Below are 24,605 nucleotides of genomic sequence, written 5' to 3' on the forward strand. Positions count from 1 at the left end.
GGACTGTTGAGAGGGGATGAGGGTTAGGCTAAATCCTGAGGATGGGGCCTTTAGAGTAGGATTCATGCTCTTAGAAAAAGAGAAAGAGACACAAGATTCTCTCTCTCTGTCTCCCATGTGAGGATACAGCAGGGCAGCCAACAGAAAACTAGGCAGAGGGTCCTCACCAGACACGGAATCTGCTAGCATCTTGTTCTTGGATCTCCCAGCCCCCAGAACTGTGAGAAATAAGGGGGTTTTTGTATTTATTTAAAAAATAATAATCACTTTTGTAGCTGACTAACATGCCACTGTATGGATACATCACAGTTTCCTTATTTATTCACTGGTTGAAGGACATTTGGGTTGCTTCTAGTTTTTGGTGATCATTAATAAAGCTGCTACCAACATTTACATAGAGGTTTTTGTGTGAAAATAAAATTTTCATTTCTCCTGGATAAAAACCTGTGAGCGGAATTGCTGCATTATATGTTAGGTAAATTTGTAAGAAATGCCAAATTGCCTTCCCCAAATGGCTCTATCATTTTGCATATCCATCAATGTGTGACATTCTTAGTTGCTCCTCATCCTTGTCCACACTTGATACAGTTAGCATTTTTTAAGACATTTTAGTCAGTGAGCAGTGGTATCTTGTTACAGTTTAATTTCCATTTCCTTGATGACTAACAATGTTGAACATATTTTCACACATATATATTTTTTACCCACTTTCAAAATCGAGTGGTTTGTTTTCTTAAATAAATGGTTTATTTCTCAGATATTTTCAGACACAAGTCCTTTATCAAAATATTTTTCGACCACATTTTATCCCCATCTGCGTCTTGTTTTGCCATTCTCTGAGCACTGTTTTTTGCAGAGCAGAAGTTTTAATTTTGATGGAGTATAACTTATCAATTTTTTCTTTTATGAACAGTGCTTTGGAGGTCATACCTAAAAACTCCTACCCTAATCTTAGGCCATGTAGATTTTTTCCCTACATTTTCTTCTGAAAGTTGTATCATTTTCTGTTTTATCTTTAGGCCTATGATCCATTTAAAGTGGATTTTAAAAAATAAGGTATATGAGGTATAGGTTGTAGGGATTTTGTTTTTATTTTTCCTTATGGACATTTAATTATTCTCACACTATTATTAGAAAAAAATTATCCATTTTTCCTCCACTGAATTGCCTTTGCATCTTTTCAAAAATCAATCTATTTAAAAATCATGAGTCTATTTCTGGGCTCTCAACTCTGTTTCGTTGATCTTCATGTCTCTCTCTCCATCAGTGCTACACTTTCTTCAGTTAGTGTAATTTATAATAATTCTTGAAATCAGCAGGTGTAATTTCCCAACTTTGTTCTTCTTTTCCAAAAAAGTTTTTCTTATTCTAGTTCCTTTCCTTTTCCTTTGAGATATTTAAATCAGCTTGTTGATACACAAAATTCTCCTAGGATTTTGGTTGGGAATATGCCAAATCTATATATCAAAATGGGCGAGAATTTAACATTAATATTATTGAGTCTATCAATCCATGAACACAATACATCTCTCCATTTATTTAGTCAATTTAGCTTATTTTAATTATTTTATCAATTGATAATTAAAATTGATAAACCTCTAGCCACACTTATCAAAAAGAAAAGAGAGAGGGCCCAAATAAATAAAATCGCAAGTGAGAGAGGAGAAATAAAATCCAACATCATAGAAATACAAACAATTATATGAGAATATTACAAAAAACTGTATACCAACAAATTGAACAGCCTGAAAAAATGGAAAAAAAATCCTGCAAATATATAAAGTACCAAAACTGAAATAGGAAGAAATAGAAAACTTGAACAGATAGATAACCAGCAAAGAAAATCAGTAATCAAAAAACATTCCAACACATAAAAATCCAGCACCAGATGGCTTCCCAGGCAAATTCTACCAAACATTCAAAAGAGGGTTAATACCTATTCTTCTCAAACCATTCCAAAAATGGAAAAGGAAGGGAAACTTCCAAATTCATTCTGAGACCAGCATTGCCCTGATACCAAAAACAAAAAAATACCAAAAGACTCCACTAAAAAAGAGAACTATGAGACAATATCCCCAATGAACATGGATGCAAAAATTCTCAACAAAATACTAACAAACTGAATCTAAGAGTACATTAAAAAAATCATTTACCACGATCAAATGGGATTTATTCTTGGATTGCAAGGGTGATTCGATATTTGTAAATCAATCAATATGATACACCCATTAATAAAAGAAAAGATAAGAACCATATGATTATTTCAGTAGATGCAGCAAAAGCATTTGACAAAGTACAACATTTATTCACGATAAAAAATTTTTAACAAAGTAGGTTTAGAGGGTACATATCCCAACATCATAAAGGCCAATGAAAACTCACAGCTAATATCATCCTTGGGGAGCCTGGGTGAGTCAGCTGGTTAAGCAACTGCCTTTGGCTTGGGTCATGATCCTGGAGTCCCAGGATCAAGTCCCGCATCAGGCTCCCATTTCCACGGGAGCTGGGAGCCTGCTTCTCCCTCTGACCTTCTCCCCTTCATGCTCTCTCTCTCTCTCTCTCTCAAATAAAATAAAATCTTAAAAAAATATCATCCTCAATCGGGAAAAACTGAGACCATTTCCTCTATAGTCAAGAACAAGACGGGGATGTCCACTCTCACCACTGTTCTCTATCTACACTGTTATCTAGTGTAGTACTGGAAATCCTGACCTCAGCAATCAGACAACAACAACAGCAGAAAAGACATCCAAATCAGCAAAGAAAAAGTCAAATTTTCACTATTTGGAAATTACATGATACTCTATGTAGAAAACCCAAAAGACTCCACCAAAAATCGCTAGAACTGATAAATGAATTCAGTAAAGTTGCAGGATACAAAATCAATATACAGGAATGTGTTGCATTTCTATACACTAATAAAGAAGCAGCAGAAAGTGAAATTAAGGTATCAATCCCATTTCTAATTGTACCATAAACAATAAGGTACTTAGGAATACATCTAACTGAAGAAGTGAAAGCCCTATCCTCTGAAAACTATAAAACGCTAATGAAAGAAATTGAAGATGACACAAGGAAATGGAAAAACATTCCATGCTCATGGATTGGAAGAACAAATATTGTTAAAATGTCTTTTCTATGCAAAGCAATCTACACATTCAATGCAATCCCTGTCAAAATACCACTAGCATTTTTCACAGAGCTAGAACAAACAATCTTAAAATTTGCATGGAACCACAAAAGGCTCCTAAGAGCCAAAGCAACTTGAAAAAGAGAAGCAAAGCTAGAGGCATCACAATTCCCGGACTTCAAGTTCTATTACAAAGCTCTAGGGATCAAAACAATATGGTACTGGCACAAAATAGCACATAAATCAATAGAATAGAATAGAAAACCCAGAAATGAACCTACAACCCCATGGTCAATTAATCTTTGACAAAGCAGGAAAGAATATCCAATAGAGAAAATTCTCTTCAACAGTGTTGGGAAAACAGGACAGCACCATGCAAGAATGAAACTGGACCACTTTCTCACATCATACACAAGAACAAACTCAAAATGGATTTAAGACCTAAATGTGAGACTTGAAACCATCAAAATCCTAGAGAAGAACACAGGCCGTAGCAACTTCTTACTAGATATGTCTCCGGAGGCAAGGGAAATAAAAACAAAAATAAACTACTGGGACTTCATAAAAATAAAAAGCTTCTGCACAGCAAAGGAAACAATCAACAAAGCTAAAAGGCAATCTACAGAATGGGAGAAGATATTTGCAAATGATGTATCTGATAAAGGGTTAGTATCCACAATATACAAAGAACTTATAAAGCTCAACACCCAAACAATGAATAATCCACTTAAGAAATCAGCAGAAGACATACCTACACATTTTTCCAAAGAAGAATACAGATGGCCAACAGACACATGAAAGGATGCTTAACATCACTGATCGTCAGGGAAATACGAATCAAAACTACGATGAGATACCATCTCACACCGTCAATATGGCTAAAATCAACAACACGAGAAACAACAGATGTTGGCAAGGATGTGGAGAAAGGGGAACCCTCTTGCACTGTTGGTGGGAATGCAAACAATGCAGCTACTATGGAAAATAGTTTGGAGGGGCCTCAAAAAGTTAAAAATAGAACTACCTTATGATCCAGCAATGGCACTACTAGGCATTTGTCCAAAGAATACAAAAAAACTAATTCAAGGGGATACATGTACTCTGATGTTTGTAGCAGCATTATCTACCATAGCCAAATTATGGAAACAGCCCATGCATCCATCAACCGATGAATGGATAAAGAAGATGTTGTAGGTATACCTATATACAATGGGTTATCACTCAGTCATAAAAAAGAATGAAATCTGCCATTTGCAAAGATATGGATGGAGCTAGAAAGGATTATGCTGAGCAAAAGAAGTTAGAAAGACAAATACCATATGATCTCACTTACATGTGGAATTTAAGAAACAAAACAAATGAGCAAAGGGGGGAAAAAGAGAGGAGGGAAACTAAGAAACAGATTGTTTTTTAAAGATTTTATTTATTTATTTGACAGACAGAGATCACAAGTAGGCAGAAAGGCAGGCAGTGAGAGAAGGGGAAGCAGGCTCCCCACTGAGCAGAGAGCCGGATGCAGGGCTCGATCCCAGGGCTTGATCCCAGGACCTTGGGACCATGACCTGAGCTGAAGGCACCTGAAGCCATCCAGGTGCCCCAAGAAACAGGCTCTTAAATATAGAGAACAAACTGATGGCTACCAGAGGTGAAGTAGGTGGTGGAGTGGGTTAAATAGATGATGGGGATTAAGGTGTGCATTGTTGTGATGAGCACTGAGTGATGTATGAAAGTGTTAAATCACTATATCATACACCTGAAACTAATATTACACTATGTTAACTAATGAATTTAAATTTAAAAAGAAAACTTAAAAATTATTTCATAATCCATGTTTTAACACCAAAAAAAATTATTCAAAGTAAAATCAATCAATCAGCTTGTTAATAATACCTATACAAAATTCTGCTAGAGTTTTGATTGGAAATATGCCAAATCTATATATTAAATTTGGGAGAATTTAGCAATATTATTGAGTCTATCAATCCATGACTATGATACCTCTCTTTATTTATTTAGGTCTTCTTTGACTTCTTTAATTAGTATTTTGGGATTTTCAGTTTATAGGTCCTGGACATAGTTATTTAGATTTTATTTTTATATTTTTAGATTATTTATTTATTTGAGAGAGAGAGAGAGCATGCACAAGCAGAGGGTAAGGGGAGGGGCAGAGGGAAAGGGAGAGAGAGAACTTTTTTTTTAAAGATTTCATTTATTTATTTGTCAGAGAGAAAGAGAGAGGGAGCACGTGCAGAAGTAGGGGGAGCAGCAGGCAGTGGGAGAAGCAGGCTCTGTGGGACTCCATACCAGGACCCTGGGATCATGACCTGAGCTGAAGGCAGACGTTTAACCAACTGAGCCACCCAGGCATCTGAGAGAAAGAATCTTCAGCAGACTCCCTGGTGAGCACCAAGCTGGACACAAGGCTCAATCTTGATCTCACAACCCCAAGATCATGACATGAGTACAAAGCAAGAGTCAGACGCTTAAACTGACTGAGCCCCCAGGGGGTCCTGGGATATTATTTAAACTAGAATTTTTTAAAAATTTCAAATCTGAGTGTTTATTGTTATAATAGAAAAATATATAGAATTGGAAATACTGTATAGAAATATAATTGACTTTTGTATTTTGATATTTTATCCTATGACCTTGCTAAACTCACTTAATAGTTCTAGGAACTTTTTTTGTATACTTGGGATTTTCTACATAAACAATCCTGTCATCTACAAATAGAGTATTTTTCCCCCTTATAATCTGAATAACTTTATTTTTCTCACTTTTTGCATTGGCTAGGATTTTTACTCTAATGAATAGGAGTGGTGAAAGAAAGATATTCTTGCTTTGTTCCCACTAAATTTGATTAGTTGAAGGGTTAGTTGTCCTTCATCAGGTTAAGTTAATTTCTGTCCATTCCTAGTTTGATGAGAGTTTTTATTGTGAAGAGATACTGAATTTTGTCAAGTACTATTGAGATAATCATGTTTTTTTTTTCTTCTTTAGTCTGGTGTTCTGATGAATTACATTGGTTTTTCAAAAGTTTAATCAGTTGTGTTCTTGGGATTTGCCACACTTGGTCAACCTACATTACCCTGTTTTATATATTCCTAGATTTGATTTGCTGATAGTTTGTTGAGAATTTTTGTGTCTTGTTTGTGGAGGGATATTAGTTTTTATTTTTCTTTTATAATAATGTGTTTGGTTGTGATAGTAGGATAATTCTAGCCTTATAAAATGTATGGGTGCTTCCTCTTATATTCTCTAAAATAGATTGTGGAGAATTGACATTATTTTTTTCTTAAGTATTTTTTAGGATTTGCCAGTAAAGCATCTAGGCCTGAAGCATTCTTTGTTGAAAGAATGTTTAACTACAAATTCAATTTCTTCAATAGTTCTAAGACTATTGCATTTTTGTTTGGATTTTTGTTTTGTTTTGTTTGAGTGAGTTCAGATAGTTTGCATCTTTTTTGTTCCTTTTTGAGACACTGAGTGTGAGAGAGAGAGAGATAGCATGTTTGCACATGAGTGGGGGGAGGGGCAGAGGGAGAGAGAATCTCATGCAGTCTCTACGCCCAGCACAGATGCTAATGCAGGGTTCAGTCTCATCATCCTGAGATCATGACCTGACCTGAAATTGAGTCAAATGCTTAACTGACTGAGCCACACGGGTGTCCCTTATAGGTTGCATCTTTTAATGATTTGTCCATTTTATCTAAGTTGTTGTCTTCCAGTCTGAGAGTTGTTGGTGCTCTGTCTTATCCTTTCACTATCTGTATGGATCTGTCATGATAGTTTCTCTTTCATTCCTAATATTGGTAATTTTTGTCTTTCTTTTTTTCTGGTCAATCTGGATAAAGGTTATCAATTTTATTGATTTTTTTTTCAAAGGACTTGCTTTTGGGTTCATTGATTTTCTTCACTATTTTTCTGTTTTCGAGCTTATTGATTATTTTCTCTGGTGTTTATTATTTAAACCAGAACACTTTTGAAAATAAAAGGGGACACTATTAATACATAAACCAAGACAAAAGGCAAAAACTGGAAATGTTCCAGGAAAACCTAGAGGTATGTCACCCTACTTGTAAGATACAGAGGATGAAGACAAAGGTAGATGGGAACTTCTATGTGAATAAACCTTTCAGTGCATGTCTCTTACTATTATTTTGATTCTAAATCATTTGGATGTATGACCTATTCACAAAATAAAATAAATATACTTTAATGTACTTCTACTATACTTCAGAATCTGGTAAATTTCCTGGCATATAGTAAAATCTCAGTGTATGCAGTTGAATAAATGAATGAATCAATCCATAAGGACTGAGGATTATCTGAGTTTTATTGGAGAAAATGGGACAATTATTATATAATTAACTCTATGTTGACAACATATATATCAGAATTGGATGATTGGTTTGCTCTGTATTCCTAACCTGCAGGTTTGGGAACATAACTATTATCCTCACATATTTAGTTATTTTAGATTTTTTATTTATCTCTCTCCCTTTTTTTTGCCCATTTTCCAATATATTTGTGGCATTTTACATACAAAGAAGAGTAAACTCTAACTTGCTTTAGAAAATCAGAGGGAAGGTAAAGGCTTTCATTGACCTCTGACCCTCTGAGGGTCTCCCAGCTCTGCTGCTTTTCCTCACAACCTATGCCTCATCTCCATGGTGACTGTGGAGGTTTCCATTTTCATACATGGTTCTGTATGTATATCTCCAGCACAGAATTCTCTTCGACATAATTTTTGGCCTAGAGAACCTATGCAATAATGGTAAAACTGGTGAGAAATAAGATCTATAAATTGGTTGTTTAGAATTCAATGTCTGGGTGAAATGTTACCATAACTGTAGTCAGGACCTTGGTCCAGTTGTTTCTGAGATTTGTTACAGTCTTAGATATTGAGTATGTCCTTGGATTCCATGAGTCATTAAGTCAGATGAAGAACCTAAAATTGTTTTATTTATGGAATGAAAAGGATAACATTATTTATTTTCCTGTGGTTTGGAAAAAGTTGCATCACTCTCTTAAAAACACATTAAAAATATACACATTCATATATTAAAGAACTGATTTGATGATTTAAATGCAAGTAATGCATTTTGATAAGTATTTCCGAAAAGAATAAGATGTTCCTCGTTATAGTCATCAAAGATTAGTCCAGCCCTTCAAAATACAAGGCTCTGAGGGACACTATGGATCAACACTACAAGAGAAATGTTTCTCATCCAAAATACAGAAAACATTAGATGAGTGAAAAAGTGAAAATTAACATAAAATTTCACCCAGACATTGAATTCTAAACAACCAATTTATAAATCTTATTTCTCGGGATCTATTCCTTTATTTCTAAGGCTTTTTGTAGATCTTCTTAATTATATTTGAACACAGATTGTACCTTATTTTTTCAATAGTGGTAACCCCTTAAAGAATATAAATGTATATATATACATATATATATATATATGTATATATATACATATATACATATATATATATATTCCATCAAAAAAGTTCAGTTGAGGGGCACCTGGGTGGCTCAGCAGGTTAAACCCTCTGCCTTCGGCTCAGGTCATGATCCCAGGGTCCTGGGATCGAGCCCCACATCGGGCTCTCTGCTCAGCGGGGAGCCTGCTTCCCTCCTCTCTCTCTGCCTGCCTCTCTGTCTACTTGTGATCTCTCTCTGTCAAATAAATAAATTAAAAAAAAAAAAGTTCAGTTGAGCTTAAAGTATCACTTGTATATCTTGGTATGAAAATTATTAAGTGATAAAAGTCTTAATCTTTATAAAAACATTATTTAATAAAACTATATTACAATGTAGAATTGTTTCTCCTCTGGTTCTCAACAAATAGCAAAATCCATATTTACATTTCTTTCTTCATTGTTTCTCTATAAAAATCAGTACGGAGGACCTGCTGAGGTAGTAAATTTAATCAAACATATTGATGATAAAATCAAGCTTCTACATTAGCTCTGAAATGCATATTGTCTCTTGAAGCCCTTGACAGCTTGGCTGGTTTCATTTTCTACCCCCAAACACTTCCTTCGTGGAAAGCATTCTGACTTCTTAAAAGAATTATTTATGGAAAATGTTCTCTCTAGCTATAGTGCAATCAAGATACAATTTCTTTTCTTATGCAAACTGAACAGCTTAATAAAGACAAAAGGACTACTTTTTATATGATAATGAAAAAATTGGGTTCATACATTCTTTATTCCACAATTGTAATATTAAAGATTTTTCTTAAAAATCTATCTTTGTCTTAGAAATATTGACCAATATGCCTGACTCTCCTACCCTTTAGCTGTATGCTCTTGGGAAAATTACTAAATTCTCTGTGCTTTAGTTCCATATTTGTAAAGTAGAGAGGATTAAGTTAATAAAACCACTAGGAGACAATTGTCCATACTCTCTCATATTTCTCTATGACTTGTGAGGACAGGCACTGACTTCCCTTTGTTCGGGCCTATCTTTTTGAGAATATTTATATAGGGAATAACTTTGGAAAATAGAGATAGGGTCTGCCTCTGGAGTAAAAGGCAGGTTTGCTTACCATCTATTATGAGAGATTTCAGTTCCCAAACTCAAAGATTCCCTCCTGTAACACTATCCATGTGCAGGTACCCATCTGGACCAATCAGTGACGCCTCTCTGGTGCTTTGGGGGCAAGGGGAACGAAGAAAAACATGCTGACACTTATGCCGCTGGTCATAAGTAACAATGTCCTTTGATTCAGGAGTCTCATGTCTCTGTCACCCTCTATAAAACTGTGGCAGGAGAACTTGTTAGTTTGCAAATAGAAAAAAAGTTCAGACCCTTTACAGTTCTGGACACATGGGAAAGACTTTGAGAATGGAATGTAGAAAATGTTTAACAAATGTTAATATTTATCACCACCAACATTATCTAGCTGGTTTCAAAAATACTAAGATTTGGGGATGCATGGGTGGCTCAGTGGGTTTAAAACCTCAGCCTTCGGCTCAGGTCATGATCTCAGGGTCCTGGGTTCAAGACCCACACTGGTTTTTCTGTTCCGCGGGGAGCCTGCTTCCTCCTCTCTCTCTCTCTGCGTGCCTCTCTGCCTACTTGTGATCTCTGTCAATAAATAGATAAAATCTTTTTTAAAAAATGAAGCTCTCTTTAAAAAAAAAACTAAGATTTGACTTAGCTGTTATGCTTCTAGGAATATATCTGGCTTAAAGTTGCAAGATATGTGTAAAGGGATGGATACTTATTGTATATTTTTTATAATATTACAAAATCTGCTATTGCCATCATTATACCACCTAACAAAAACACTCTAAAAGTCAGTGTCATCTAAAAGCAAGCATTTGTTCTCATACTCACAATGTCTACAGGTTGGCTGGGAAAGCTCTGCTTGGTTTCCTTCTGGGGAGGCAGGCAAAAGGGGTCAGCGACTACTTGGGGCATGCTCTTCTTGGGGATAATAGAAGACCCAGAGGGCAAGTCCAAGTGCAGAAGCATATTTCAAGCTGCTGCTTCTGTCACATCTAATAACATCCCAATGGCCAAAGTAAGCAACTTGGCCAAGCCGAAGTCAAGATACCAGAAATTATACCAAGCCCACTAGGAAGCCATGGTAAGGGTATTAGATGTACTACAGGAGAATGGATAATTGGAATCCATAAATTAATTTACCATAATCTTCAAATAGGAAAGTGGTTAGGAAATAACAATATATTCACACTAAATAGCCATCAAAAACACTGAATATTCTTTTTTCTTATTAAAGATTTTATTTACTTATTTGACAGGCAGAGATCATAAATAGGCAGAGAGGCAGAGAGAGAGAGGGGGAAGCAGGCCCCCCGCTGAGCAGAGAGCCCAATGTGGGGCTCGATCCCAGGACCCCAGGATCATGACCTGAGCTGAAGGCAGAAGCTTAGCCTACTGAGCCACCCAGATGCCCCAAAACTGAATATTCTAAATGGAAAATGTACATATCACATCAGTGGATGAAAAGAATGAGTTGTAGGATAGATATGTGACCCTATTTTTATTTAGAAGAAAAACTTTTGAGTACATTTATTTTATGTGCATAGTAAAGAATTTGAGAAGATACACAAAGTTTTGGTATTTATCTCTCAGGATTGGAGTTGAGAGATGAGAAATAACTTCCTTCCACTTCATGTTTCATGTATTAACATAAATACTTTGTATCACTGGAAATTTTTTTATAGATATGTATACTCTTTTTTTTTGAAGATTTTATTTATTTATTTGACAGGCAGAGATCACAAGGAAGCAGAGAGGCAGGCAGAGAGAGAGGAGGAAGCAGGCTCCCCGCTGAGCAGAGAGCCTGATGCAGGGCTTGATCCCAGGACCCTGGAACCACGACCCAAGCTGAAGGCAGAGGCTTTAACCCAGTGAGCCACCCAGGCGCCCCTAGGTATGTATACTCTTAAAGCCTTATAAAGCTAGAACAACAAAAACAACAAAAAACAAATACTAGAAATGACAAAAATGTTTTTATTCTTCCAAGTATTGTTTAGTTAAGAACATGTTTCCTATTCCCTTTCTCCAGTTGTTATGCCCGAGTTTTCGCGTCAGAGAGACCACCAAGGAGCCAAGCACCGATGCAATCACACGAGGGTTTATTTGACAAGCTTAAGCTTGGGCCCAAGTATACCCGGCACAGCAGAGTAGGGACTTGGACCCCGAACCAGATTACAGTCAGAGTTTTTAAAGGCAGAGTAGGGGTGGACTTGGTGGTGGGAGAGGACAAAGGGGATTATGGATGATGTAAGTCTCCAAGGACTTTTGGAAGCAAGGTCTCCAGGACCTTGAGGGGCTAGCTATTGTTGGGAGAAAGGCTATTTATTACCAATAATAAAAATCTTCTCGTGAGACCCTTTAGATGTATATCAGTGGGCCATATGCTTGGGAATGATTCTCAACACTATCTTGGAGGTTTAGAGATAATGGAATTGTTAAAGTAGACTTACAGGATCCTGGTCGGACCTGTTGGGGTAGGGGGTCAGTGAGGCTAGGATTGTCCTTAACAAAATCTCAAGATGAGGGCAGTTAAGTCCCCAGGGGAGAGCCACTCTGTCTGTTTCAAGGGCTTGTCACTAGGTAAGGAATTTTAATGATTTTCTTCTGCCTCTGTTTCCCACAGCAGCTAAACTTGAGGTGGGATGGCCTTAATTTTCTCGGCCTCCACATTTCCTCCTGAACAATTTTGACCCTTAAATCTTTAAGGTAGTTGAAGGGGGAAGGTCTCATCTTCTGTAACTTCTTCCTGCTGAATAGGGATTTAGAGTTGTCCCTACCTACTCGGGTCAACATTGATCAGTTGGGGAATGTGTAGGGGAGTTATGAAAGACGGAGGCAGCTGAATCCAGGGGTTAAAATCAATCATTAAAGGAGAGAGGGACTGTTTAAAGTGCTAAACTGAGTAGGTTAGAACCCAAGAAATATTTTGATAATCTGGAACATGAAGATGGCTGCACTTATGTCAGGGCTAGACTCGAGGTGGGCACAGCCTTGTTTTTCTTGGCCTCCACACAGTGCATATAAGAATAAAATAACATCTAATATCTAGAAGCTTGGGTCTGAGGTCCTGAACTATAAAAGCTCATTCTTCAGAAATTATGTTTCATTCTTCATAATTATTGGGTTTATTTTAATCCTAATTCTTGGTGGAGCAGAGAATTATTAAGAGTATTTGAGGATTTTTCTGAGTTTCTTGACATTTCAGATAAAGTATTTGTTTCCATAGATGCAATTTTGTTGGAATACTTTCATACTCATTCATTTCACTATTGTCTGTAACTGCTTTGGTACTACAATGAGAGTGTTGAGTTGAAACCATATGGCCCACATAACCACAGAAACCATATGGCCCATGTAACCTAAAATATTCTTTCTATCTGGCTGTTTGCAGAAAAAGTTTGCCCTGATCTGTGTTATCTCAGGCTTTGCATCTGTTGATTGTGTTTTTCCTTAAAAATTGATCATATTTTCCTGATTCTTTGCATGTTGAGTAACTTTGGATTACATCCTGGACGTTTAGAATATTGTATGGTGAAGCTCTGATATCTATTTCATGCATGTACAGATTGGGAATGAACCTAGGGCTTATGTTGGTTTATACACAGAATTAGAATTTATTCTCCAGCTCTCTGCAGTCTGATATTTCTGTTATTCTTTCCAACTTCTGAGGACCCCTTTTTCCCAGGCCTCTGGCTAGAAAGATGGGTTTCTTTCAGAGTTATAATAATTGTCCATTCTGATGCATAGTTACATACAACTGGAGTTTTCTTTAGTTCAACACTAAAACAACGGATAAAATAGAAGAAAAAAAGAAGAACAAATTCACCGCTGTACAGGCCATTCAGGCTTTCAGACTTCTCCCTAATCTATTTGCTGTTTTTTACTTAGAGTTCTCAGGTAGTTGCTTTTCATATATTGTGTAGAGCTTTTATTTGTATAAGGTTTTAGCTCTTGCAAAGAACTAAGAGGTTGAGTTTTCCAGGGCATAAGCACATCCTGAACAATGTCTTAATAATCCATCTGTTACTATTTGGTGGTAATTTTACTCTAATATCTTAAACTTCTTGAAGTTAAGAATATGGAAGATGCAGTATCATTGTTTAATTTACCCAGGACCAACAGTAGTCATGATTTCTGAGAATCCTTACTGAAGTAGAGCAGGTGGAAGAATTCCCGTGATGAAGCCATGTTGACCTGCCTGCAGGAAGGAGCTTATGGCAATGACACCACTAAGTGAACTCAAGTATTTATTCTGTTAGCTTTCGTACGGGAAGTTGCATGATCAGTTAGGACTCTGGTTTGCAAGTGACAAGAAGAAGAGAAGAGGAAAATAATTTTTTTGCAAGTTCAGGGATGGTTTAGTGTGGTAGAAAGATGAAAGATAGAGGGACCCAAAGGCTTTTTGGCAGAAAGGTTTTTGTGGTGGAAAGCCCCAATGATGTATACATCTTAATCCCCCAAACTTGTGAATATGTTAATTTGGGGCCTTGCAGATGAAGATAACAATCTTGACCTGGAGAGATTCTCCTGGATTATCTGGATTATATAATGTAATCACAAGGAAAGAGAGAGACGGGAATGTCAGAATGATAGAAGGAGATGATGAGATAACAGAAGTGAAGGTTAGAAAGAAAGATGGAGACAGACAGAGACAGAGAGATTTGAAAATTTTACACTGCTGGCTTTGAAGATGGAGAAAGGGCCACAACCAAAGAATGCAAGTAGCCATTAGCATGTGGTAAAAACAAGGAACCAGATTCTCCTTTAGAATCTCCAGAAGGAACAAATGCTTGCCAATACTTTGACTTTAGCTCACTGAGACTGGTTTTGGATTTCTGACCTCCAGAATTGTAAGGTAATAGATGATAATGTTTTAAGCCGCTACCATGTTGGCCATTTGTTATAGTAGCAATAGGAAATTAATGCAGTTAGCTCGGGCACAAGGGATCTAAGGAGTTAAATTATGTCATCAGGTCTGAGGCCCAATTTCTCTTTCTCTCAACCACTTCTATCCACTCAATCTAACTTCTTATCTCTTCTTGACCTTATTTCTATCACAGACTCATGGAACAAGGCTTCAACCAGCACCGGTTTTACCTTTCCTATCATGTATCTCCTGAGTCAAATGATGCTTTACCCTCTAGAGCTATTTAAGACAATCTCCGAGGACTTTGATTAGCTTGGGTCAAGTGCCTAACCTTGAACCAATTATCCCAATAAATGGAAGGGGGCACAATTGTAAGGCACAACTGCCTGAGTGACTAGCAGACCTCCTTAAATAGGAGGACAGTAATGTAATGTCAATCCCACTAGAATCACATGGAAAAGATAACAAATTTTCCAGGAAAAAAGGGATGCTGGAACAATGTCATGGTGAACAAATGTCCACCATAGTTGGTCATTTTACTAGCTAGACCCAGCGAGGCCACAATAAGGATAATATTGATACATAACCCTGAATTTCCATTGAGATTACCAACTAAGATGACAATCCATTTCCTTTCTATAAGCATGTCTACACTCACTTGTCCCCTTTACCTGTGGCATCAGTTAATATTATTAGATCTTGCTTTGAGTGAAAGTACACTCAAAATAACAATGGCTTAAATAAGATGGTGGTGGGGGGTGTTATTTCTCTCTCATGAAAATACTGGAGGTAGACAGTTGTGGCCTGGTGGATGCTCCCCAGTGCCAGGATCCTAGGTGATTTCTCTCTTGTCATTCATTCTTAACAAGTAAGTGCCCCCAAATCATCCAAGACAGTGCCTCAGGCCCTAGTCATCACATCTGTGTTCTGGAAGTCAGAAAAGAAGGAAAAAAGAAGAGCACATCTCCTTCCTAAAGAGATTTCCTGGAAGTTGCACAGAGCCATTGATCTGAATATAGCCACATAGCTTGGTTCTCAAGCCACCAGCTCATTTCCTAAAGGTAGTGGGGAAAATAGTTGAACTTAAAGAAAGAAAGTATGAATTTGCCACTTCCTAGTTCGGTGACTTTGGGAAGTTGTAATCTGAAACTCAGTTCCTTTATCTGCAATTTGACAGTATGAAAGTTAAAATAATTTTTAACTAGAAACTATTATTTCTTTAGTTTGTAATGGAAAGAGTGTTCTAAATTGGTTGCTTCCATTTCTTTTATCTATCCATCTTTGGCACCGTAATTAGGTGATTAGTCTCATTCTTTCCCTCTAAGGGTCATCTGGAGTGGCACTGTTGATTTCTACCTTGCAGAGTCCCACTGGCCTTATTTTTTGCCTTCATTCTTCCTGACTTCTCTATAGTATATGACACCATTGATTACCATTACCCCTTTGAGCACACTCTCCTCATTTCAGTTTTAGAATAGAGCACTCCAAATCAAGCACAGACTTAAATTTTCAAACTGAGCTGAAGCTTGGTTCTATGTTGTAACGAAACTTGACTATATTCTCAGAGGAGAGGGAAGGGAAGCACATGCAGACTACTGGCTACCAGATATGGCTGTTCTGTAACCCTGGTTCATCCTACAGATGCTGTTCTGCCTAGTTTCCACATGACCTTCATGGTAGAAGCCATTTTCCTTTACCGCTTATGAGGAGTTTCATGTACATTCTTGGAACGCAGGCCAAGAGTGAGAAAAAGGGAAAAGAGAAAGAAAAATGTCTTCTTACCCTACTGAGGGTCTTTCTCTTCCCAAGATGATTGATTGTGAAAATAACCATGTCCTTCATAATCACTTGCGTACCTTCCCAGTGTGACATCTTGTGCACAGTATCAATACAAGAGATGCATTCTTGACAGTAGCAAGATCACAACCTTGATGCCTCACTTTCAAATAGCAAAGATTGAATTTTTTTTAATATTTCCCAAACCTGTGTTGTTATATTTATTTATTTATTAAAACATTTTTTATTAACATATAATGTATTATTAGCCCCAGGGGTACAGGTCTGTGAATCGTCAGGTTTACACACTTCACAGCACTCACCATAGCACACACCCTTCCCAATGTCCATAACACCACCACCTTCTCCCTAACCCCCTTGTGTTGTTATATTTAAATAACACTAGATGCTGGACAGCGGCAATGCAGTTCAAGATGATCTTTGTCAAACCCAGTCCGATCTTTGTCAAACCCAGTCCGATTCCTTCTGCCCAAAGGAGAACATAAGCATCTCAACAAATGCAGCAACATTCTGCAGGCATGAGACCTTTTTCCAAAGTATACACAACCTGCGGAGATTCAGCTCTGGCTAGGGCAAAGGGACAAATTCATGATCAGAAATTCAATTTAACATCTTAGAATCCAGAGCAGACCCTTGGGTCCCCCTTGCCCATGTTATTCCAGCACAGCTGTGGGGGACAATTCCAAGCACAATGCCAGTGTTCATCGCATTCTCTGTCAACTTCCATATATCTTAGCAGTGTGAACTTAATTCCTTAACCAAATAAACAGCCATTTGTTGCTTGGGTCAGAAACTATGTAAACTGTCAGGTGGCTCAGTCTGTTAAGCATCTGACTCTTGATTTCGGATCAGGTTATGATCTTGGGGTTATGGGATTGAGCCCTACTTTGGGATCTGTAATCAGTGGGGACTCTGCTTGAGATTCTCTCTCTCCCTATTCCTCTCTCCGTCCCACCTCGGCTCACTCTCTTTCTCTCTCTAATAAATAAATATATCTTAAAAAAAGAAATTAATAAGACAAAATTCCAGAAGTCGAGGAGCTCACTATCTTATGAGAGATTGAAATACAAACAAATACCCTACCTTCTGTGATTAAGAAAAGCCGAGGTGACTCAGAATGCAGACAGGGTCCAGTAGTGAGGTCTGAGAAAGGGTTCTGGAGGAGCTGATGCCAGGGATAAATAAAAAGTGATGAATAAGAGTTTTCCAGTTGACTAAGGACAGAAAGGTAGCCCCAGAAGGAACAATCTGTGCTCATGTGTTTGCACTAAGAAAGCAAGGTGCACGTGGGGGGCTGCATGTGCAGAGTGAGTAGAGCAGAAGTGGTGAGAAAGGAGACAAGACATAGGAGTGGTTAGATCAAAGTTATGCCAAGACCTCTGAATTTGTCCTGAGGCTGATTTTTCTAAGTTTCTGAAGTCAAATTTGTTATGAAGTGAATTCATTCGATTCATGCTTTAGAAAGATACATTTGGTAGTCCTATGAGAATGGGTTGGAAACAGGAAAGGTTAGAGGCAGGGAGACTGATTAAAAGGCTGCAGCAATGTTGGGCACATGATTCTAAAGACCTGAATTTATATGTGGCGTACTTACGTGAGTTAGGAAGCTATGCAGGAGGTAGAAGTGGTGGTCTGAAGACACTGGTTGAATGTGGGGGTGAAGAAGAGGGAATTCGGGATAGCTTGGTCGATAGAGTAGAAGATACACTCATTTAAAGACACAGAGAAAAGAGGAAGAAGATGAAGTTTGGGGGGGTATGAGTTCTGTCTTGCTGTGTAACAAATTTCCACAAACTTAGCAACTTTAAATAACGTACTTATTATGTCACAGTTTCTGTGGGTCAGGAAGCTGACATGACTTAGTTGGATGTTCTGCTTAAGGTCTCACAAGGCTACAGTCAAAGTGCTGGCCAACTTGCATTCTCATCTGCAGGCTGAACTGGGGGGAATAGGCTTCTAAGCCCACTCAGGTTGTTGGCAAAATTCATGTCCTGTGGTTGTAGGATTGAGGGCCCCACGTTATTGGTGATGGTCAGCTGAAGGTTGCCTTCAGCTCCCTGAGGCCAGTTGCAGTTTCTAGAAGCTAGCCACATATCCCTGGCATGTGGACTCTCCTAAATGACTACTAACTTTGTTACTCCAGCAAGGAGAGTCTGTAGAGTGAGGCAGCTGGCAAGAGCGAATCTTCTAAAACATCACGTCCCGGAAGGGCCGTCCCATCATCTTTGCCATTTTCTACTGGTTAGAAGCAATTCACAGGTCCCACCCACTCTCAAGGGGACAAAGGTGTGGACACTATGGCAGGAATCAAGGTCCACCTTAAAGTCTGTCTGCCACAATGGGGGGAAGATGAGTTCAGTTTTGACATGTTGAGTTTCATGAAACATCCAAGTAAAGATGTCCAGTGGGATATGGGAGTCCAGTGGGATATGCAAAAGAGGCATTTGGGGCTGGAGCTATAAATCCACAGTCTACCTGTGGAATATAAATAGTAGCTGAAATGAAGAAGGCAGAAGATATTTCCTGGAAGAGTGTATATGCAGGTTTCTGGGGAGACGGAGGTGAATTAACATCCTCTCCTTAAGCTTGAGGACAGCCAAGGTGTTCTTTAGTCTTCTCCTTTTCACAATGAAACAATGCAAGTGCCACTTCTGTTTTCTCTATACCTACTCCTTCTTGTAATCTTTTTAAAAATCTCCTTAGGATGTTCATTGGTCTCTGTTCATTACACTCAAATGAAGGAACTCAAATTAGAGGCTGAATATTAATAAAGGTTATCATAAATACTTAACAAAGCAGAACTACTTCCAGGGTATCTCATCATCTTTTTTGTTTGCCCCCATTAATATAATTTTAAATTTTTACATAATATATTGTATCCTACATGCTACGTCACTCACCTAAGACAATATTGAAAGAAGCCAAAAATAATTGAAATCTCCCAAAGCATGTCCCAATCTCCTCAGAGCATGTCTAATAGTAACTTACAAGAGTAAGAAGTGAATATGTGGTTATTGACATGTTTGACAAATTAATCTGAGCATCTGTGTTGACAAGTAATACATAAGGGAAGAATGTTAATGTTATCAGTACATTCAATAGGTCACTATTGTACATTGGGTTTAGTTCCTTAGATTTTGGAGTCAGAATTTACAAGAAAGTTGTAAATTGTGTAAGTTAGGTAATTACAAATTACCGAATGAGTTGAAAAGGAAAGAGTATTGGAATAATGGCTAATGCTTGTGGAATTTGTTACTGGGAAAATAAAAATGTTCTAAAATTTGTTGTGGTGATGGATGCAAAACTGTGAATACACTAAAAACTATTGAGCTGCTTTTAATTTCAATAAAGCTGGTTTTTTAAAAATTTTTATTTATTTATTTTTTTATTTAAAGGTGGGGCAGCAGTGTTTCTTTGCTAAGAGCGTCTGTTTCAGCTGCCGTATCTCTATTTTCCACTAGGGCTAACTAAAGTGAGAATCTGCTGGTGATGCTGAGTTGACAGGAAGCTGGAATGTTCTGTGCTTTTGCTGCTTCTCCAAGCCAACAACAAAGGAGAGAAAAGTCCACTCCTTTTTTCAAGGGATTGTGAAATCAGTCTTTCCAGACCCTCCCATCTCTTCCTTTTTCTTCCTTTTTCCTTCCTTCTTTCCTTCTCTCCTTCCTTCCTCCCTTCCTTTCTCTTTGCTTCATTGCCAAATGCATGTGGATAAACAAAGAGTGTTCAGAGATAAACCTCTGAGTTTAGTAACTTCGATTTTTAATTTATGATTTTCTGGAAGGAAACAGTTCACACCTAACTTTATGTATTTATGATAATACGTTAATTCTTAAAATACAAAACAGTTGCGTTATTATCTGTCTACCTTTCCAGATCCATTTGCTTCCCTTCTTTTTCCTGTTTTCCTCCACAAGAAGTTGGCCTGGACAGACAGCTTCAGACAGGCTCTCCTGCCTGCCAGTTGGTTGTGGCCAATGGGAGGCAAAGACCAGTGATCAAAAGAGGGAGGAAAGAGAGCTTGAGGAAAGAGAGCCTGATGTTGATCTTCCCTGTAGGTCTTGGTTTGGACAATAATTGAGATCTTCTACTGAAGGTCAAAGCTGCTGGCAAACCCCTGTCCCATGCTGCAACTCACAGCAGCTTCTGGAAACACTACTCCTTCTCCCTGCCCTTTCATTTTCAGGGGTGGGAAGGCCTTTTCACTGTTACTACTCCCTGGATGTTTTACCATGTCTTATTCTTTAAAACTGCCCACACTTGTATGAGAGTCTCTGCATTACTCCCTTATGACTCTCTAATTAACCCTTTGTGCCACCATCAACTTCTTGTTGGGACCCTAGCCATATTAGAATTGAACCATAGTATATGTTGTGTCTGGATATACACACATGGAGAGAAATGTGAGCAAACACCAAGAAAAAAATGACAGGAATGATATATTTCACCTTCAGGGTAGTGGTTATTTCTGAGGAAGAAAGGCAAGAAGAAAAGTGGGAATTAGTGGTTTTTAGCTGTATCTAAATTATCGGCTCTGAAGTTAGTATTTAACACACACAAAAAAACTAAAATAAATATAGCAAAGAGCTAATGCTTGTTTAATTTCAGTCATGGATACCTGGGTGTCTTTTCCCTGCATTTTGTAAAAATTAAGAAAGGAGATAAAATTTACCTTATTTTAGATGGGACGTGTTCGTAGAAGAACCTACTTTCCATGACAGGTTCAGTGTACATGTGGAATTGGATTTGGCGTACCTGGACTAAGGGCAGGGAAAACAAACAAAAATTGACGGTGCTAGACTGGCCGAATTGTACACACAAAAATGAGCCGAGTCTATGCACATAAAAACAAAGATAAGCTCCTATCTTCCCAGGATATGATGTGATGACATTACCCACCTTTCTTAGAGTTCACATGGAAATAGTACCTCGGGGCTGTGTAACTTCTTGCAAAATGTAAATGCAGGTAAACTTGGAGTAGGTTTAACCTTGAGGCTACTGCGAAGAGAACTCTCTACCAATCCTGGCTGTTTCTGGTTTGGGGAGGGAAAGTATTTGGGGAATGATAGTGTAAACAGAATGGATTGCCATGGGCTAGGAATTAAAGGGGTTTGCATCAGATCCTCACTTCCTGAGCTAGAAACATTTTTGCTAATTATTCTACAGCTCAAATTCTCTGAATTTGTAGAGAAGTCTCTTATGAAACTGGTAGACGGACACACTAAGTTTTCTAGGCCTCCCCAGCATTCTTGGTGTCTCCGTAACACACTTTGCACTTTACCACACTTCCCCTGGTTCTCAGCCCTGTCATTTGTGTGGGAGGGACCCCACTCACATCTGTAGGGCAGGTCCTGATTGGTGTAGGTATAAGACAAAGGATCCAATCTATCCCAGTCCCAGACCCCCCAGTGATTGGTGCAGAAATATACACATAATCTAATCGATTTGATGACACCTATGGTGACCTCACAGGGCTTCAGGAAAAGAGGCTTTCACTCTTCTTCTGGGCTTAGGGAAATAAAGATACGAAAAAAATGCGTTTGCTGAAGCTATTTTGCAACCGTGAGAGGAACAAGCCTGATAATGAAGTCCCAAGAAGGCAAAGTCAACCCCGGTCCTCATGTTCTAGTTTGGCCTAAAGTCAGGCTGTGCCTGGTGCCAAACCCAGCAGAAGGTTTCAGTTATGGGAGTTGGCCCATTTCTTTCTTTTCCTTTTCTTTTTCCTTCCCCCCTTTCTTCCTTCCCTCCTTTCCTCCCTTCCTCTTTCTTTCCTCCCTCCCTTCTTTCTTTCCTTTTCTTAAATTTACTTTGAAAGCCCAACTAATTACAGATGTATGCAGGGCAGTATGACTCACAACAAACACTCCCTGATCAACTGACAAGATAGATTTGCTAAATTAGCCAATATCAATTAGGCAAGAATTGTGTTTCGATGGTGGTAACATAAGCACAAACAGTGACTTATGTACACAAGAGATTATTCTCTCATGTAAAATAAGCCCAGAGTTTGGCATTTCAGGTTGGCACAGTGACCCTCAAAGGCCCAGGCTTATTTTGCCTTTTCTGCTTCCTTATCCAAGTCATGAATTCTATTTCCAGTGTTAACCTCAGGGTCCAATGTAGCTGCTGAACTCAAGTCATTGCGTCTATGTTTTGGGCAGAAGGGAGGAAGAAAAGAAGAACAAAAGGGTGCATTTTGCAGTTAAATCAACTTCCTTTAATTGTTCTTCCTAGAAGTTCTGCCTATTACATCTCACTTGCCAAAATTTAATCTTATAATTACATGTAGAAGAGAAGCTTGTATATGTAATGTTTTAGCTGGAGATACAGCTATGTATGAAAGACTGATAATGGGCAGCTTAGTTATGTGAATATGTTACCCTCCTACATGGCAAAAGGAACTTTGCTGATACTATTGCATTTAAGAATCTTGAGATAGATTATCTTGAATTATAGGTGGGTCCAATGTATTCACAAGGATCCTTAGGGAGGCAAGAATGTTGAAGGTAGAAGAAAGAGATGGAGCAGTGGAAGTAGAGGTTGGAGTGATGAGCTTTGAAGATGGAAGGAGGTGTCACAAGCCAGGGAATAGAGGTGACATCTAGAAGCCAGAGAAGACAGGGAAAAAGATTCCCCTAAGGTCCCACAAAGGCAAGGCTAATGACACCTTCACTTTTTAGTCCAGTGAAACTGATTTCAGGCTCCTGAACTCCAGGGCGGCAAGGTAATACATTTGTGATTTATAAGCTGTTGACATTGTGGTAATTTGTTACAGAAGCATAGGAAACTAATACACTGTTCTGTTACCAGGGAAATAGGTTCTGTCTGTTTCTCCTGGAGCGGGAAGTAATGAATATGTGAAGTGTTTTGCTACTTTAGGACAGTCCATTAATCAGTCCTGATAAATCCATCATAAGCTGAAAATAGTGTTAAGTTGAACATGTGTTTAATAAACCTGACTCCCTGAACACCGCGGCTTAGGCCAGTCTATCTTAAACACGCTCAGAGCACTTGCATTAATCTACAGTAGGGCAAGATCATCTCAAACAAAGTCTATTTGATGATAAAATTTTGAATTTCTCAAGTGATTTATTGAATATGATACTGAAAGGGAAAACAGAAGGGTTGTATCGGTACTGATAGTTTTAAGTGTATTGGTTGTTGACCCTTGTGATTGTGTGGCTGACTGGGAGCTGTGCCTTGTTGCTGCTGTCCAACATCATGAAAGAGTACCATACTACACATCACCAGCTGGGGAAAAAAAATCAAAATTCAAAATTCAGGGGCGCCTGGGTGGCTCGATGGGTTGAGCCTCTGCCTTCGGCTCAGGTCATGATCCCAGAGTCCTGGGATGGAGCCCTGCGTCTGGCTTTCTGCTCCATGGGGAGTCTGCTTCCCACCCTCCCGCCTGCCTCTCTGCCTAGTTGTGATCTCTGTCTGTCAAATAAATAAATAAAATCTTAAAAAAAATTCAAAATTCAAGGTACAGTTTCCATTGAATGCGTAACATTTTTGCACTGTCATAAAGTTGCAAAATCACAAGTCAAACCATGACCAGTTGGTGGTCATTTGCAATCATAAAAGTATGACTCATCTAAAAAGAGGATGATGGGGTGCTGGTCAGTGGGTTAAGTGGGTGGTTCAGTGGGTTAAGCTTCTGCCTTCAGCTCAGGTCATGATCTCAGGGTCCTGGGATAGAGCCCTGCATTGGGCTTTCCGCTCAGCGGGAAGCCTGCTCCCCCCCGCCCCCGTCTCTCTCTCTGCCTGCCTCTCTGACTACTTGTGATCCCTTGTCTGTCAAATAAATAAATAAATAACATCTTAAAAAAAAAATAAAAAGAGGATGACCTTAATCAATGCACTTTAATTTGGAACCATAGTTAGGTAAAAGTCCCCACAGTTTAATTTTATTAGTTATTTTGCTTGTAAAAGTTATTTTTCGTTCGTTTGTTTTTGTTTTTTGGGGGTTTTTTTTTGGCAGCGGTAGTGGGTTAGAGTAGTAATAGTACTTACATTTTCTCCAACTTTAGTTAATAATAGAAAAAAGAATGTATTTGGAACTGGATTTCAGAAAGTGGATTGGAGAGTTCATAATTATATTAGGAGACCTACTACTGAAAGCCTGATTGCCATGAATACAATAGTTACAAAAGAGATATTTGGACAATTTTAATCACAGTGTAATTTGCTAACATTGTTGATACATACTAAACATTCTGAAAAACTTCTTATGTTGAATATTTTCATTGAACCAGAATTCTTCCCCAAAAAGGAGCAAGCATATGAAGGCC

The sequence above is a fragment of the Lontra canadensis genome, unplaced genomic scaffold, assembly GCF_010015895.1.
Source record: "Lontra canadensis isolate GAN:19392208 unplaced genomic scaffold, GSC_riverotter_1.0 scaffold18, whole genome shotgun sequence".
NCBI classification, from domain to species: domain Eukaryota; kingdom Metazoa; phylum Chordata; class Mammalia; order Carnivora; family Mustelidae; genus Lontra; species Lontra canadensis.